The sequence below is a fragment of the Vicia villosa genome, linkage group LG1 (genome assembly GCF_029867415.1).
Source record: "Vicia villosa cultivar HV-30 ecotype Madison, WI linkage group LG1, Vvil1.0, whole genome shotgun sequence".
NCBI classification, from domain to species: domain Eukaryota; kingdom Viridiplantae; phylum Streptophyta; class Magnoliopsida; order Fabales; family Fabaceae; genus Vicia; species Vicia villosa.
This window is the reverse complement of record NC_081180.1, coordinates 239085701-239106005: the sequence shown is the minus strand read 5'-3', so window position 1 is coordinate 239106005 and position 20305 is coordinate 239085701. Positions and strand designations below refer to the sequence as shown.

The following is a 20305-nucleotide window of genomic DNA, read 5'->3' as shown; positions in this document are numbered from 1 at the left end:
ATTATTATTATTATTACTAATTATTAAATTATTAGTATTAATAGGATTTTAATTACCCACCACCTCTTTACTCAAAAGGCTCCATGAACAAAAATCTCCAAAATCTGCCTACTTTATCTTCTCCTCCATTCTTTGAATCAAACGTTTCACTTCTTCTCAATTATTTTCGGGTATTAAACTTCTTCTCTATTTTTAAGACAACGTTTTTCAACTTCCAATGCAAATTAAAAAATTTTTATTTATTAACTGCACCTATTGTACCTATTCATATAACCATATCATGATTTTATTAGTACAAATATATCCAACCTCCATACTTTTTTTATATTCTCCAAATTCCGCATAGAAAAATTTTATCAAGATTTTGCTTGATGACAAAGTGAGTGTTACAATTGTTGTTTATTATCTATCAACTGTTATTTAATTTTTTGTTATATTACCAAATTATTACATTTTTACCGCTTCCTGTGTTGTTTTTCAGTGTTCAAGTATCTAACCTTTGGTGAAATCGGTACTAATTGGTGAATTTGACTCAAATCTTGAAGAAGGATCTTGCTATATTATTTCTAATATATTGGTTGAATTGCATGATCCTAAATTTATTATGACAGATCATAAGTACAAGATTAACTTTATCAAAACTACAAGTTGTACTAAGATTGGAGATGTTCCATCCATCCCTAAAACTTATTTTAAATTTGTTGCTTCAAATTTAAATTTTGCTATTATTCTTTTAAAGTTTAACTCAATTTTATTTGCTCATATTTTGTCAGATGTGATTGGTTACGTGATTAAAAAAATTGACATGAAAGAAACATTGAGAAGTGGAATTAGAGTCAAAACTGTTGGATATTGTTTTGAAAGATTTGGAGTAAGATTTTGAATTATCATCTAATTATTATGTTTATAGTATACATAAACCACTATATATTATTTGACTAAAACTGTTTTTTAATAATATCATCAATGCAGAGGAAATAATATTGATTGTACTTTGTGGGCTGAACATGCTCAACATATGAACAAATATTTAACCGGTAATGGTTATGATAAGTCTGTAATAGTCATTTTACAATTGTGTAAGCCTAAAATTTTCCAATGTAAGTGACTCATATTTTAATTAGATTGTATTTTTATAGCTATACTATCTACAAATCATACTAACAGATTAATTTCTATTCATATTTTTTTAGCAATTCGTGGTATTTCAAATGTCTTTAATCGTACAATTTTTTTTATTAACAGCAGTCTAAAGGAATCTCTTGAATACAAAGAGAAGTAAGTTCAATATTATGCCTACAGTTTATTTTTAGTATGTATTTTTTATTTACTTTTTGTGTCAACATATAGTTGGAATTATATTTTAGTTAAATTTATTTTTGTTAGGTTGGAGAATAGAAATAAGTCACCGAGTCAGGTGATTAGTTATGTATCTTCTTAAAGCAATAATGCTTCAATATATGAGATACATGTTCACGTTGTTGATGTTAGTGGATCTTCGACTTTTATACTCTTTGATCGATTGGCTACACAAGAATTATTAAATATGCGTGTAAACCTATTTGAGGTATAAAACATTCATTTTTGTTAGTGCTTTTATTGGCTGATTGGCATCTATGTTTGATTAAAACATAATAGCAGCAAAACATAATACAATGTGTAATCTTGCAAATATAAAAGAACAAAGCAGGTACAAGTAAGATGTTATATGGAATGTCATGACATCAAATCATGACATCGCGCCTGCAGAACTGAAAGGAAGATTCAGTTTGATACTCAACAGATACAGGATATTCGTGGAATATTTTGTAAGCCTATGTGGCGTAAATTTAAAGGTCAAAATAATATTGAAGAATCAGATCAGAAGATTGAAGATTCAGGAAGAATCAGATCAGAAGATTGAAGATTCAGCAGTTTCTAATTTAGGAGATAAATTAGGAAACTTATGATTAAAAGACCTTGATTGTAGCAGAAGATTTCTGCAAATTTGTAACAGCAAGGAGTGCTGCAATTTGTAAGCCCAAGTTCAATTGGGAATAGGTTATAAATAGAAACCTTTGTAACCTAGCTTTATATAGAAAACCTTGTTTAGAAAAGATGTAGTCATTAGGGTTTCTATAGGTAGACCACCCAGGTTGTGGGATGGCTGCCATGTCCTTCTCGAAACCTGTAGGTAAGAGAAGTGATTGTTCTCACTCGAAACCTGTAGGTAAGAGTTGAGTATTGTGTTCTTGATTGAAGCTGTGAAGCAAGATCAGGTTATTGTTCATTGTTAATCGTGTAAATAGCTGTTGCAAGATTGTAACAGTTAGGTATCACTAGAGAGTGAGCAGAGGTTCTCTTGTCTTGGATGGATATCTGAGATAAAGGTTGCATTGGGTAGTGACTAGGTAAACCAGAGGTTGTTTACATAAAATAGTACTACTAATAGTGAAATGTTCTTCCTGGCTTGGTAGACCCTAGAGTAGGTAGTTAGACCGAACTGGGTTAACAATTAACTGTGTTATTTATCTTTTGCATTATGTTGTTTGTTCAGTCGTGGATGTTATGACATCGTGTATAACATCATGTTCAGAATTGTTAGCTGTTCCTTTACAGAACCATTAAAATTTACAATCTGGTTATGTTGACTGAACATATATGATCCCAATTCTCATTGACTCCTTCTTAGGGGTAATTATAAATTGGGGGATCTTTCTGTTCTGCCTCTGCTACATTAATAACAGATTAGATGTCTTGACATCGTGAATGACATCCTGAGTCTGTCATACCAGAATTTCAATTTTTGTCTATATGTACTATTTAAGTTTCTCTTTTTTCCTTTGATTAAAGATATCTAATGCTTGCAATACGTATAGGATAATGATGTCACTGCATGGCCTGCTGTTTTTAATTCATTGTTGGATAAGACTATGCTTTTCAAGATTTTGGTTTCGAATGGTAATATTGAAAATAAGTGGCAAAGCTATATTGTGATGAAAATCACTATAGACCAAAATTTGATTGATCAATTCAAAATGAAACAAGGCACGAATGTAAGATAGGATAAAACACCTTAATTTAACAAATATGATTTTTTATGATGTTGACAGATATTATAAATTTGACTTATGCATATAATGATAGGATGATGATGAAATTAATCAAGTTAATAATAACCCTACTGAAGTTGAAGACAACATGTTAAAGGTATTGTTGAGACAAGTCTTATATTATTTGCTCCCTTTATCTATAAATAATAATGAATTACACATCAACTTGGAGCTAATTAGTATATAAATAACTTATAGGAATCTGTTAAAGGCAAAAAAAAAACTTATAGGAATCTGTTGCTGAAGAGTTTAATCAAACTTATGAAAATGTATTTACTTAAAACCTATATTCATATGTTTTTCTAATTTATCATATGTTAGAAATTTAACAAATTGTAAATGGACTTTTTTTTTCTAATTTAAAAATATTCAGAATAATATTGAAGAGACTACTCCATCCACCTTGAGCAAAGGAAAGAGAATGTTCAGTGATGTTGAAGTGTTGTCCAAAACATTTGAAAAATTTGATACTCAAGCATTAACCACAAAAATTTCCCAAGTTTGTTCATATAAATAAGGAACCTGCCGAATAGATGTTTTTAATTTAGAATGCTTTTTTTTTAATGTTTTTGGGATTTTATACTTCGATGTTTGAACTTTGTTTTTAGTTTAGTTTTAGCCCAATTTTTGTTTTAATGTAGTTGTCTTGAAATCATTCCACCAGTTTAATATCCAAGATCATGTTGTTTTAATGTACTTCTGTTGAAGCAGGCATAGCGGCAAGCAACAAAAGATTTGGATATATTCATCCGGGATTTATCGTGTCCACAGAGATGGTGGAATGCCATTCAACAGTTTATATGGTTTCAAACTCTGGTTTGAATGGATAAAAAGATATAAAGATATAAACAGGAAAAAATAAACACATTCTTTGAAGAGAAATAACTTATCAGGAATGCAAATATATTCACTCGTCTCAAACTTAAACTTTTCTACCAGTTATACTCAACCTACGATACTCGTCTATGATATCACGTATCTCTCACATAAGTGTCCATCTCTGGAGCACCTACGAGATTAACTCACAACTAAGGTTATCTCTAACGCAAAGTCACGAGAACATCTATATTCTCGTGTCGACGATCTCTCGCGCGCCGCTTAAACACAAAAGCATTAAGTACAGATACAAACAGTGAATGTTAGCTCTAAAGCTATCTCTAGAGTTGAGAAACTAACCGATAATCATCCTAGATAAGGATTCAAGCAGTTTATCTCTAAAGCAACCTAAATCCATAGCACAAAGCAAAAATCTAGGACAACAATCAACACAGATTTGTAAAACAAGTTTTATATAACACCATGGACGATAAATATACATAAGATTCGAGTAAATATATAAACAAAACCCAACACAAAAGAAGTACACAAAGAAGAGAAGAGATAAACCAAACATCTTGCGAGTTGTCAGCTTCGATTGATGAGAAATCCACCTCTGATCATCCAAGTGCACGGTCCAGTGTTGTTTTCTAAGCTAATCCTACTCTAAGACTGAAATTGATGGAGTTGGAACCAAAAACTCTCCAAAACCATAACCTAAAATGTGTCAAATGAAAGAATAAAAAAGCAATTCTGCGCAGGTCCGCTGAGCGGGCTAGGCTCCGCTAAGCGGGGTACCCAACATGGAAAAAATATCTACAACAGTAAAGTCAAGCTCGCTTAGCGAGCTTGCTCCGCTAAGCGAACATAAAAATCTGGTTCGCCTCTGTTTTCCTCCGCTTGCAGCTCGGTTATTGAAATTTGATAGCATAAGTGTAACATCCCAAAATTTCTTATTTAATTAGTTTAATTAAATTTTAAATTAACTAATTTGAATTAACATTTTATTGGAATTATGTGGAAAGAAATATAAAATGTTAAGTTGTTGGGCCTTATGGTGGAATTAGTAATATGGGGGTGTAAGTGTGAGGGAGCCCATTTCTAATTTTATGTTTTTCATAAAATAAGGAAAAACAAGAGGAGAAAGAGTTAGAACGTGAAAAACAAGAAGTTGTGAGAAGAGGAGCTGAAGAACGTGAAAGAGAACCAAAGAGGAAGAATACCCATTCAAGGATTTGGCTAAGGTAAGGGGGGACTTGTCTGATTATCATCTATTATTGGGTTAGGGGTTAATAATATTGAATAGATGTAGGATTCGGGTCAATTGAGTCATATGATAGGTTAGGGATTGAATCAAATTGTATGATAATTGATCTTGTGTATGAAATCTATGATGTTGTGTGATCATGGCTTTGTTCGATGTGTAATTGATGTATTGTGATGTGTATTTCGTGGTATGTGTGCATTCCATTTCCTATAATTCGAGTTGGTGTGATTTGAATGAGTTTGGGATGGTTGGAATGCTGTTTTCTGCAGAATTTGGGGTTACAGGTACGCAGTAACCGGTTACTGGGAGCAGGGTAACCGATCACTGCAGTGAAAAAGGGGAAATATTACTTTCTGGGAGTCGGTAATCGGTTACTGAAAGCAGGGTAACCGATTACCCATACAAAAAACAGGGGGATGTGCTTCGTGAGTCATGGTAACCGGTTACTGGCCTTTGGGTAACCGATTACCACTGAAGGTTTTTGAAAAATGCAGAATTTTGTAAAATGCATAACTTTTGAACCGTTGGTCCGTTTCGTGTGCCGTATCCAGCTAAACGAACCTTATTAAATAATCTATGTGATGATTAATGATGTGATTGTGATTGAATGATGCATATATATATATAAACATTTGACGATGATGATGATTATGATGAAATGAGTATTTGATGATGTTACTCATAGACTTGACGATGGTATAAGTATGTTCATGTATGTTTGCATTCATTCATATTCATTGATGATGATGTATCCATGATGATGTGTTGGATCAGTAAAGGGCATGATTCCCATTGTGTGGAATCTGTGCTGGCAGGGCCGTATCTTGATGATGTTGGATCGGTCATGGGTTATTCCCATTTGATGATGTTGGTACCACATGCATAGTGTCAGTTCATACATATGCATAATTCTATAACATGATTGGATGTATTCCAGTGTTATAAATGTTGATGGTGTGTTGGTTGACTGTTTGTGATGAATGAAACTTGTCTGAATGTCTGTTTATGAAACAATTGGGTGAACAATACAGCTATGATGTGTTATTGCCTTATAACCTTATAACATTTGTTAATTATGATGAAGACTCACCCTTACATGTTGTCATTTTCAGATTGAGGATAGCGGCTATTCGACTCGGTAAGGATTAGCTCATGAGTCAGTTGTTTGGTTAGCGTCAGGTGTCATGCTCTGATAGTTGTAACACTGGGGACGCGATGTTTAGAGTTTATGTTTTATAACTCTAGTTATGTTTTGATGTTTGAAGGATTAGTTTGAAAGATGTTAAACTTAATTTGTTTGATTTAATTCCGCTGTGTTGACATGAATTGTTTTAATTAATGAGAATTGCCTCAGTGAATGCATGACATGACTGAATGATGTTTTTGATTTATTTCGAATTGTGACACCCTTATTTCATGTACTCTGAATACACTTATTTAATTTGCCGCGGGGTTTAGAAGGGTGTTACAATAAGCGCGCTGGAGCTCCGCTTAGCGGGCTTTCTGCATAATTTTGCTTATTCAGATCCAAAATTTCGCAATCAAAGCCGTGCCTTTGACACTTTATTCCTTGAGGCTCCGATATGCATGAATACCTATACAAACAAGGAAAAACTATTAAACAGTACACAAAATGAATAAAAACTTAATTATGCTAATATTTACATAAAAGTGGGGATTTTATTACAAAAACTGTGAGATATTGGATCGAACTCTAGTATGGTCGAAGGGTAGCTTCTTGGTTCGACAGGATTAAGCATGAAGTCGAAGGTTGTTCACATGCTTGTGTCGAAGATGCTAGGGTTGTTAGCATGTTAAATTAGGTTTAGTGTTTAAACCCTAATTCTTATGTTTAAGAGAAAGTAAAAGAATAGCAGTTATAGCCAATTCTTGTGTTCTTCCTATCTTCCCTAATTCCTATTATAATTTATTCTTGACATCGTTTTTCACAACAAATTGGTGCGGTGAGCGTGGAGAAGATGCCTTCAACAAAGTATGAGATTGAAAAGTTCACCGGAGTGAATGGTTTTGGTCTGTGGCGCTTGAAGATGAAAGCCCTACTGGTTCAGTAGGGTTGCTTGGAAGCGTTGAAGCGAGAGGCAGCCATGAATGCAGAATTGACGGCAGCGGAGAAGACGAATATGATCGAGAAAGCACACAGAGCAATTTTGTTGATCCTTGGTGATAAGGTTCTCAGACAGGTATCAAAGGAGACAACGACATCAAGGTTATGGGTGAAACTTAAAATTTTGTATATGACCAAATCGCTGGTAAATCGACTCTACCTGAAGCAAGCTTTGTACTCATTCAAGATGATTGAAGACAAAGTATTGGCTGAGCAGTTAGATATGTTCAACAAGCTGATTCTTGATCTTGAAAATATTGATGTGAAGATCGATGATGAAGATCAAGCGCTGTTACTATTGTGTTCTTTGCCTCGATCACATGCTCACTTCAAAGAAACTCTCTTGTATGGAAGGGAGTCCCTGACGTTTGAAGAAGTTCAATCAGCCTTGTATTCTAAGGACTTGAATGAACGAAAGGAGCATACACCTTCGACTGTTGGTGAAGGTTTGGCCGTTAAAGGAAAATTCTTGCGAAATGATGGTAAGTTCGACAAGAAGAAGGGAAAAAGTCAGTCGAAGTCTTATAGTGGCAAAGCATCTGGTATTCGATGCTATCATTGTAAGAAGGAGGGTCACACGAGAAAGGTGTGTCCTGAACGCCTGAAAGATCATGAAGGTAAGGATAATGGTAATGCAGCCATTGTTCTAGATGATTTCGAATCATCTGATGTCCTTGTGGTTTCGAGCAGTGACTCTAGGAAGGAGTGGATTATGGATTCAGGTTGCACTTGGCACATGACTCCAAACAAAGACTTGTTCGAGGAATGATGTGATCAAGATGGTGGATCAGTACTGCTGGGAAACAATAAAGCTTGCAAAATTGCAGGTGTTGGATCTGTGAGATTCAAGCTCCATGATTAGTCAATAAGGTTGTTAACTGAAGTCAGGTATGTTCCTGATTTGAAGAGAAATCTACTTTCTCTTGGTGAATTCGACATGAAAGGATATGTTTTCCAAGGAGAGAAAAATGTCCTAAGAGTCATGAAGGGGTCGAAGGAAGTCTTGAGAGGCGTGATGAAACAAGGCTTGTATACCCTTGAGGCTGAAGTTGTAAGTGGTTCGACAAATGTTGCATCCACGAAACCTTTGTCGAAGACAGAAATCTGGCACATGAGATTGGGCCATGTCAGTGAAAGGGGCCTGGTCGAATTAGGGAAACAAAATCTGCTTGGTGGAGACAAAGTTGAGAAGCTGAAATTTTGTGAACCATTTGTACTTGGAAAATCTTGCAGAGTGAAGTTAAACAATGGAAAACAAAGAACACATGGATCCCTTGATTACATCCATGCTGATCTTTGGGGGTCTGCAAGGTGTTCATCACATTCAGGAGCAAGGTATTTTCTATCCATAGTTGATGATTATTCCAGGAAGTTATGGGTATTCATCCAGAAGACTAAGGATGAAACTTTTGAGAATTTCAAAAGTTGGAAGACTCTGGTAGAAAATCAGACTGGCAGGAAGGTCAAAAGGTTGAGAACCGACAATGGCCTTGAATTTTGCAATAAGGCATTCGACAGTTTTTGTGGGGCCTCTGGTATTGTAAGGCATAGAACTACTGCAGGTACTCCACAGCAAAATGGTTTGGCTAAAAGGTTTAATCGAACTATTTTGGAGAGAGTCAGATGCATGTTGACTATTGCGGGGTTAAAGAAGGTGTTCTGGACTGATGCTGTTTCGACAGCAACATATCTGATAAACAGATGTCCTTCGACAGCGTTAGATATGAAGACACCTGAAGAAGTTTGGTCGGGACATCCACCAGATCTCGACAAACTGAGAGTATTTGGCTGCTTAGCCTATGCTCACATTAGGCAGGACAAGGTTGAACCTAGAGCTCTCAAATGCATGTTCATGGGATACCCTGAAGGAGTCAAAGCTTATAGGCTATGGTGCCTAGAGCCAGGTCACAAGAGGTGTATCACTAGTCGAGATGTAGTTTTCAATGAAGCTGAGATGGCTTTTAAGAAAACTGATGATGATGATGATGATGGTCGAAGTGCAGAAGAGCTGGAACAGGTAGAGATTCCTATTGAGGTGGAGTAAGTTGATGCTGAATTGCATATCCCTGATGAAGTCGAAGAAGAAGCAGAAGATGCTGAGGAAGTTGAGGAAACTGTCGATGACTACTTATTGTCGAGAGATAGGTCAAGAAGAGTCATCAAGCCACCTCAGAGAATTGGGTATGCAGATCTTATAGCTTATGCGTTAATCTCTGCCAGTGAGGTTCTTGATGATGAACCTAGAGATTAAAAGGAAGTTATGAGTAGTCGAAATAAGACTGAATGGCTGAAGGCCATGGATGATGAGATGAAATCTCTTCATGATAATCACACCTGGGAACTGATCAAGAAACCTGCTGGAGCCAGGTTAGTCAGTTGTAAATGGATTTTCAAAGTTAAGGAAGGAATTGAAGGAGTGACGTCGAAAAGATACAAGGCAAGGTTGGTCGCAAGGGGTTTCACTCAGAAAGAAGGTGTCGACTTCAATGATGTGTTTTCTCCTGTTGTGAAGCATAGGTCCATTCGAATGTTGCTTGCCATGGTGGCACAGTTCGACCTTGAACTGGAATAAATGGATGTGAAGACTGCGTTCTTGTATGGTGATATAGATGAAACGATCCTGATGAGGCAACCTGAAGGGTATGCCGAAAAGGGGAAGGAAGATTATGTGTGCAAGCTAAAGATATCTTTGTATGGGCTGAAACAATCTCCTCGACAGTGGAATAGGAGATTTGACAAGTTCATGGCACGCATAAGTTTCATTAGAAGTCAGTTCAACCACTGCGTTTACTTCAGATTTCGACCTGGTAATTCATTTGATATTTTGTTGCTTTATGTGGATGATATTCTCATAGCAAGCAACAATGTCAAAGATGTGATGAGGGTGAAGGCTGAACTCAATAAGGAGTTCGATATGAAGGATCTAGGAGCTGCTTCCAGGATCCTTGGAGTTGACATTCGAAGAGATAGAAAGAAGTCGAAGTTATGCTTATCTCAAGAGGCATATCTACGAAAGATTCTCGAAAAGTTTGGTATGTCGAATTCGAAGCCAGTTGTGACTCAGACAACCCTCAATTCAAGCTGAGTATTGATCAGTGTCCCAGTACTGATGTCGAAAGAGCCTATATGAATAGCATCCTGTCGCGCGCTCGGTTTTTTGCCATACCTCTCGTGGAGAGATACGCGAACTAACTCTTTTTGTTTCTGCTTTTGTGTTTGAAAATCAGAGAGTCGCCACCGACCTTTTATTTTATCCAATTAAGGAAAGGTTTATAAAAGAAACAGAAAAAAGACCTTTAAGAAATTCTGGGTAAGGGGGTAGGTTATACAAAGGGAAGGTGTTAGCACCATTTGTATCCATGGTTATCCATGGGCTCTTTAATTTGCTTAGCTCACTTGTTTTCAATTGCTTTTCGATTGCCTTGAAATGCTCGTATGTGGTTCCAAATACCTTTGTAAATTGACTTTGTAATGATCCTTGTGCGGATGTATACAAAGTGTTTTTATCTTTCAAAAGATGTTTTTGAAAAAAGAACGTTAACTTCGTAATGATCCTTGTTTGGATATATACAAAGTATTGTCTTTTTTTTTTTGAAAGTTTTATTTTGAAAAAAACAATGATATATGAGAGATTTGTTTGTTTTGATTTGAGCAAGCAAATTAGGAGGTCTACCCTGAGTTATAAGGTCTTTATCCTATTTCCTTTAAAAATCTATCATTTCACCAGATATAAACAAAAGTTCGATTTTGCGTTTGAAATAATAGAATTTGATTTTGATTTTGAAAAGAATGAGAAAGGGATTACCCTAAGAGGTGCAAGTGTGATTGTGTTTGGATTCAGATATTTTATCTTTGAAGTTAGTGATCTAACGATTCAATTTTATCTTTGGCATACACGCAGTTTATATGTGCTGGAATTTAAAATGCGGAAATGTAAAATGCGGAAAGTAAATCTACGCTATTACATCGATTGTGCAGGAAATGTAAACTACACTATTTACATGAATTTGACAACCTATACATTTATCTAGGAATTTAAATTGCAAGAAAATAAAAGAAGTGTTTTTGGATTTTTTATGATTGTTTTTAATTATAATTAATGCATGATTAATTAAATTAAAATGAAAAAAGATGAAAATAAATTTAAACCTAAAAATTAAGTTCAAAATATGTTCAAAATGCTTGTTAATTAATTTTAAAACAAAACTATTTTTTTTTTGGGATTTTTGAAATTGATTTGAAATCTATTAAGTTAATTAATACATAATTATATAAATAATTACACAAATAATTAAAACTTAAAGAGAAGATTATTCAAAATATGTACAAAATTAGTTCACAATATATAAACAATATTTAATATAAACAACAATTTTTTTTATGATTTTTGATTGGTTGAATATAATTAAAAGATAAATATATGCATATTATCTAATTAATTATACAAAATATTTAAATTATGAAGAAAAATAAAATATTTTTATATCAGAAAATAAAATATTATTTTAGAAACTTAAAAATATTTTTGTGTATTTTTTGGATATTTAAAACTATTTTTAATTAATTTTATAAAGAAATTAAAATAAAAATAGAAAATAAAAAGATAGTAATCAGATGTGGGAATTAAATGAAGTCCATGGTAAGGATGAGTGTTTTGATGCGTTGGATTGAGAGATGGATGGATCTGATGGTGAAAAGCATGAGGGACCATAGCACGTGACACACCTGCAAAACACTAAATCCAAGGTCAGTTTAAAAAAACACGCGCGCGCCCTCCAGCCAATCAGAGGACGCTACGCATCATCTTCTTCCCCAGGATGGATCTTTTACACCTTTCATTTGCAGGTGGTGTAAAAACTCCAACCTTTTACACCTGTTGAAAATAGCGAATGCAAGCAAACATCAATATAAATTTGGCGCGATGCCATGGTTTGGTTCGTCTTGTTCACATGAGTTTAATGGTACTATTTAGAGTTTATAATTTTGCATGGATCGTAAAGCCCTAAATTTAAAAGTAAGAACCCTAAAATGGTGGTTCTTCGTATAGGTGTCCAAACTTCAATTAAGTTTCCAGAAATGATTAGGACCTCAAACTAAACTTAAATATGAATCTACATCTTGCTAATCATGCATGTGTGATGAGATTTTTGTAAGTTTTAGTTCGAGCAAACCGTGAGGTGTCGTGGACGATTCTGAGTGTTTCAAGGCTTGAAACTGATTGGAATAGTTTCAGTGATACTTGAGGAAGGTGTTTGAATGTTTAGTTTGTATTGAAACTGACTTGAATTCAAAATTCGAATTTGGAATTTCTTTGAAAATTTTAAGTGATTACAAGTATGGTTACAAGCATAAATTCTGTTCTGAATTCGTGTTTTTTTGTTTGTGAAGTACTCTAAGCTATTTATAAGCTATGTTGTGCTTAGAATTGAAGCCAAGAAGCCTTTGGTTGCCTTTGTTGAATTCTTGATTTTTTTATATTAAAACCTTTGAATTGTTGACCAAGTCTTGCTTCTCTTCAATGCTCTTGCCTTGTACCTCAATTTTCTGCAGAAAATTAAAGATTCTTGGATGACTCATGCTTAGAAACTAAGCTATCCATTATCCTTCCATTTTCCATTTTCATTTAATCTTAAAATAGGATAAAATTAAACCAAAAATGGATAAAAATGGTGTGGGCTTTGTCTTGGTCGTGGGAGGCCCATTATATCATGGCAAACATGTTTGAACCATGAAAACTTGGCCCCATTTGGAAAAAATACATTTTTGAGCAATGTTGGTTTTATGCATTTTCCCAAAATTTAGCCAACTTCAACAAGGTGTAAATCCCTCAATTTTTGTCATATGAAGGAGATCTTGCACTTTTTGGAAACCTCAAAGAGTCCTCTAACCAATATCTTTGGTCTCATTCAAAATGATTTTTGATGCTCCTTGTGTGTCCTTTTGAAAAAAGTGTCTTTTTGTTGACTTTGAAAATGACCTGTAATGTCTTTGTTCATATTTTTCAAATGGTGAATGTAATGACCATGGGATCAATTGCATTTGAAATATAATTGAATTTCCTTCAAAATGAGCTTTGGTTTGAACTTTTTGGATGAAGGATGAGAGAGTTATGACCAGTCAAAGTTCAGTTGACTTTTTAGGAGAAAACCCTAATTTTGAATCTTAGGGTTTTGTTGATTTTTTATCTTTCCTTGATGAATTATGATCATCCAATGATCAAATGATGAATCCTTTGACAAAATATGGATGTTGACAAAAAATTTCATTTTTGACTGTCTGTTGACTTTTTGGTCAAACGGGTCGTCTGTTGACTGTTTGAGCTGCTGACGGTGCGTCTGAGTGAATTGAAATCTGAAAAATTGTATGATGGTACTTTGAGATGTATGGAGGTCCATGAAATCCATTTGAGGTCTCAAAAACTTGTTTCTCCTGAAAAAACAAGAAACCCTAATCATGGACTGTTTGTGTAGGAGACAGTTAAGCGTACCTGATTTTTGTGCAGTGCTGAGTCTCTGCTAATCATGTGATATTCAGAAGACTTCTAGGACAAAAATATTGGAATTTTGAAATGCAAAAGTTTGATTTGATTGATGGTACAAAACACGGAGAATTGTACTGTCAGCAGTTTGACTGTCAACTGACTATTCAGGCATGTAACAGTTAGAGTGAAAAATCAACAGTCAAAGTTAATTTTCTTTTTGTTGTTTTTGTTTTATGTGAAAGATGAAAGTTTATTTACATGACTTGTTAAAAAACACAGACATAATAAATAACTATTATTTACTGTACGCGAGCAAAATTACCGATAATAACCTTGAAAATCATTTAATGCACAGAAACATAAATATTTGACTGGCAGAAAACACACAAAATATTATCTGAATAATTAAGCAAAAATATGACAAATAATACAACATTTAATACTGACAGTACAAACATTACATACTATAATGAACGATACGACGAGTAAACGGTACATTTAAGAAAATAAGAGATACGACAAACTTTAAGAATGACGATTAATAACCCATGCTATGACCAACAGAAAATAGATAATCGGGAGTGTAACCATCGCAGGTCCACATTTTTCAGGACTATGTAGACAGAAGAAGGACATGATCACCGTAGCAATGGTGATGACCATAAGAAAACATGTTTCCATCCGCTTCGCCATTTTGCCGGGGGAAGAAGAGAGAATGGATATGAAGTAGAAATTTGAGAAATGATTTAGAATTTGATGTGAGATTTTATGAAAAAAATGAGAGGTATTTATAGAATGAAAAGAGGGATAGAGACGTTGGGGAATGAAGTGATTCCGTACAAAAGGAAAATTTGAGTGGAAGTAAGATTTGAAAGAAAGTGTATGGTAGTGTTGGGAAAAAGAGAGATGTATGGAATAAAGTTAAGATTTGATTTTTGAAAAAGAGATTTGAAAAGAGATTTTGAAAATAATGGAATATAGTACAAAAGTTAGTGGGAAACAAAAATTAGTAATAATTTACTTGTTACCAGTACAGTCTGAATCCCGGACTCTGCGTCTGCGAAAGATTTAACTCTGTACCAATTGTGTCAGTACTATTTATCTGTAAATAAATATCAAATAAATAGCGTGTGTGAAGTAATAAATAGTAACTGGCGTTTGCGTAAGAATAAATTCAACAGCAAGCCAAAATACTGTATAAGAAAAAATTCTAAAAATCAAGTATTCATAAATCAGGATGTGAAAATCCAAGATTATATAAACTCTTAATTTTTAGATTGAATTTTTCTTGAAAAAATATGCGGGCAAATTTTGGGGTATAACACATCCCATATGCTAATATAGTTGGTTCTTTGATGTATGCTATGGTCTGTACTAGACCCGACATAGCATATGCAGTAAGTCTTGTAAGCAGGTACATGGTGAATCCTGGAAAGGCCCACTGGCAAGCATTGAAGTGGATTTTAAGGTACATAAATGGGTCTCTGAACAGGGTCCTAATTTATGGTGGAGCCTTGGGTGAAGATAGTAAAGCAGCAATCGAAGGATATGTCGACTCTGATTATGCAGGTTGTATGGATTCCAGAAAATCTATTTCTGGATATGTTTTCACTATGTTTGGCACTACAATTAGTTGGAAAGAAACACTTTAGAGGGTTGTTGCTCTATCAACCACTGAAGCAGATTATATTTCCCTAACTGAAGCTGTGAAAGAAGCATTGTGGCTTGAAGGTTTTGCGAAGGAGCTAAAACTTCAAGGTCGAGGCATCACTGTTAAATGTGATAGTCAAAGTGCAATACACCTGTCGAAGAATTCAGCCTATCATGAGCGAACTAAGCACATTGATGTGAGGCTGCATTTCGTCAGAGGAGTAATCGAGCGTGGAGAAGTCCAAGTGCTGAAGGTTTCGACTGAGGACAATGCTGCTGATATGATCACAAAGACATTGCCGAGTTGCAAGTTTTTCCACTGTATGCAGTTGATAAAGCTGCATGAAGAAAGCTAGTTTGTTCCCTTGATGTTGTAGAGTTAGGTCCAAGGTAGAGATTTGTGAGATATTGGATCGAACTCTAGTATGGTCGAAGGGTAGCTTCTTGGTTCGACATAATTAAGCATGAAGTCGAAGGTTGTTCACATGCTTGTGTCGAAGATGCTAGGGTTGTTAGCATTTTAAATTAGGTTTAATGTTTAAACCCTAATTTGTAAAGTTAGCTTGTTTACTAAGTTGGCTTGTGTAATAGGGTTGTTAGTCTCTCATCATTGCTAAGCTGCAAATCCTAATTTAGGGTGAGAGAGGTTATTTGTTATTCTTGTAAACTTGTAATCTTGTTTTAAGAGAAAGTAAAAGAATAGCAGTTATAACCAATTCTTGTGTTCTTCTTATCTTCCCTAATTCCTATTATATTTTGTTCTTGACATCGTTTTTCACAACAAAAACCATAAGAATAGAATCGATAAGTGCAACAAATATATACTCAAAATATCGACATTTTGGCACTTATCAACTTCTATCGTTTAATTTGATATAATTTGTTGTACTTTATTATATTAGTGTTAAATGAATTTGGTAATTTGACAAAAAAAATGGTTTTACTTAATAATAATTAATTAAAAACTGAACCAATTAACAATATTTTGGTCTAACCTTTATGTTCAATCATCTTCCTACGTGTAAAAGTATATACCATCCTCTTCATCTATCATTCACATAGTTACAACAACATGCTTTCATCTAAAACCAGATTTTTAAAATTCCAATATTTTAGATTTTCAAAAATCATTGATCTGGAAATATAAAAACTTAGAATCTCACAAAATAAAATCTTCAATATTTCTTAGAATTTCATATAATCTAAAATATCAAAATATCAAAGTATCTTAAAATGATTTTTTTTAAATCTCTCAAGTCTCATATTTCCCAAAATAACCAAATCTCAGAATCTTTGGCATCTCAAAACCACGTTGTTTTTAAAATTCCAAGCCTCTGAAATTTCATTATCCTCTTGCAATAGCTTAACGTATTCTAAATAACTCTGTCTTAATTTAATGTTTTTCTCTCTTCTTTAACTCACTGTTTTCATGCACATAAATTACCATCTTTTTGGCATTCTTGCAATACAAAATTGTGGAAAGTTTGTTTATTTTGAATGTCTTTATACAATTAGTTTGTGGTTTGTTATCATCATATCTGAAAGACAAAATAATATATAATATAAAATCCATATCATAAGGCTTTAAACTGGATCGTCCAAATCTGATGTGTGACATTTATTCATCTTATCTATGGGATTTTTGTCAAGTAATGACATTAACCAAGAACATGAGGCTTCAAACTGGATTGTCCAGATCTGATGTAAAAGAAATGAAACAGTTTTCAGATTGGTTGTTGAGTATTGGAGAAGGAAAAATTAGTGAGGATAATGTGGAGACTTAAACATTGAAATTCCAGATGATATGATAATTAAAAATCCAGGAGACCCCATTGCTTCTATAGTTGTTGATACTTATCCATCTTTCTCTGAGAATTTTCATGACCCATCATATTTTCAAGATATGGCTATTTTGACACCAAAAAATTAAGTTGTTGAACTCATAAATGATTACATGTAACCTTTGATTTGTGATGAAGTTAAAACATATTTGAGTTTTGATACACCATGTGAACAAAGTGAAACTCTTGATGGTCCATATAATATTCTTACTCATGAATTATTGAATATTATCAAAGCTTCAGGCCTACCAAATCATGAATTGAAATTAAAAGTTGATGTGTCTGTTATGCTGCTCAGAAATATTGACCAATCATCAGGATCATGTAATGGCACGAGTCTCATTATTACTCAACTGAGAAATTTTGTGCTTGAAGCGAAGGTCATTTCAGGAAATAATATTGACCAAAAAGATTTTATTCTGAGGTTGTCATTAACTCCTTTTGACATGAGAATTCCATCCAAATTTTAGCGCAGATAGTTTCCTATGTTTGTTTCTTTTGCAATGGCAATAAATAAGAGTCAAGGTCAATCTCTTAAACATTTTGGGATCTGCATTCCTCAATCTGTTTTTACCCATGGTCAGTTGTATGTTGCAGTTTCTAGAATTACATCACGAGCTGGTTTAAAACTTCTTATCACCGACGACGATGGTAATGCCACTAATAAGACTTCAAACATTGTTTACAAGGAGGTCTTTCAAGATATGAATAACATACATTACCTATTCTATGCTTAATTATTATCAAATTGATATCGTTTTTTATTTTACAAATTATTTTCATATAGTTAATTTTTCTTTACAGGTTTAGTCCATTGGTTGATTATGCTATCAAATGATATTGGGATGGTTAGAAAATTTTTACTTCAATACTTTTATATCTCATTATATAAATAAATATACGAATTTATGTGATGTTTAATTTTTTTTAACATAGGTGGATAGTGTCAATTACAAATTCGAAAGGTTTTGCTGCACATTACATATTGTGTAAGTTTATTCAAATTGCTATTTTAATTCACTTTTAACATATTACATATGTATATTGTGTATGTTTGTTCAAATTGCTATTTTAATTGACTTTCAAACATATGTATAATGAATTAGATTATATGTCATTATCCGTGTTATAACAAGTTTAACATTTTCTTTCATATTTATTCTTTTTTCTTTCAAATCTCAAAGATGAATTTACTATATATTTTTATTCAATTGGAGGGAAAGTCAGAGAAGAGATATTTATGTTTCATATGTTATTCATATTTTGAATTTTTTTTTAGATATGTTCTTATTAAATTAGTGATGATAAAGCTATGTGAGCTCTACAATTCCATAGCATAGAGTGGATAAAGTTCACAACTGAATTCTGTTATTGTTGTTACAATGCATAAAGTTTGCTTACAACAATCATGTCCACATATATACAATCTATACAACAATGTGGATAAAGAGTAAACTAAAGCTAGAGGTGTGGGCCGGCCCAATCCTAGTTTATACTCTAGTACTCTCCCTCAAGATCAAGGAGGTGACACTGACACCACTTTGAGCTTTCTTCGAAGACTTGTAAATGCAACACTTGGTAAAGGTTTAGTCATGATGTCTGCAAGCTGGGCGGAAGCAGGTACATGCTGAATCTTTAGTTTGTTAGCTACTCTTTCCCTTACAAAATGAATATCCAACTCGATATGTTTTGTGCGAGCATGCAGAACCGGATTATGACTTAACATCACTGCACTGAGGTTATCACATAGAAGAGTATGAGCTAAGTATGATACCTTCAATTCTGCCAGTAATGATTATAGCCAGAGTAACTCAGAGGTGGTATGTGCAAGTGCTCTATACTCAGCCTCAGCACTCGATCTGGCTACCAGAGACTGTTTCTTAGAACTCCAGGAAATGAGATTAGGACCTACAAATTTACAAGAACCAGAAGTAGATCTCCTGTCATCAGGATCATTAGCCCAATCAGAGTCACAATAGGCTCTTATACAGAGATCTTGATTCACTCTTGCAGGTGCTAGCATAAGACCTAAGGTTGCAGTGCCACTAAGATACCTGAGTATACGTTTTACCATGCTCCAATGATTTTCTAGTGGATTAGCCATAAACTGACAGGCTTTATTCACACTGTAAGCTATGTCAGGCCTGGTGAGAGTGATGTATTGTAGAGCACCTACAATGGATCTGTAGAACTGAGGTTCTGCCATGGCATCAGTACCAAATTTGTTGGGCTTGCAATGACTGAACATAGGTGCTGCAACACCATTTGCTTCTTCCATGTTGGCTCTACTTAGTAGATCTCTAATATACTTTGTTTGAGTGAGTATGAGTGAGCCATTTGGTTGATATTTCACTTCAAGCCCCAAGAAGTATTCTGGTTTACCAAGTTGTTTAAGGGCAACCTCATGATGAAGCTTTGAGATTACTGTGTGGATGAGAGCAGTGGAGGAACCTGTGACAAGTATGTCATCAACATAGACCATGGCATATAGAGTTGTACCTTGATGACTATAGATGAACAGTGAATGGTCACACCTGCTAGCCACAAATCCAAATTGAAAAAGAGTCTTATGAAGCTTCTCATACCAGGATCTTGGAGTCTTCTTCAGGCCATAAAGAGCTCTATTTAGTTTGCATACCAACTCTTTATTTTCATTCACAAACCCTTGTGGTTGAGTCATGTACACTTCCTCTTCAAGAGATCCATTCAAAAATGCATTGTTGATGTCAATTTGCTCAATGTGCCACTGATGTGTGAGAGCCAGAGTGAGCAGAACCTTGATGGTTGCAGGTTTGATCACTGGGGAAAATGTCTTATTGTAATCAAAGCCATATTGCTGATTGAAGCCTTTGGCTACCAATCTGGCTTTGTACTTATTGAGAGAACCATCAGAATTTTCTTTTATCCTAAAGACCCACTTACAACCTATAGTTTTTCTATGAGCAGGAAGAGAGGTAAGTGTCCAAGTGTTTTTATTAATGAGAGCTTGGTATTCATATTGCATTGCTTCATACCACTTAGGATGAGCTAAGG

The 20305-nt window shown here is 34.3% G+C and overlaps 1 pseudogene; it reads left to right on the top strand.

Annotated features, from left to right (window-relative positions):
• Window positions 1-17038: 17038 nt before the first annotated feature.
• Window positions 17039-18009, top strand: LOC131597293 (uncharacterized; annotated as a pseudogene).
• Window positions 18010-20305: the final 2296 nt, after the last annotated feature.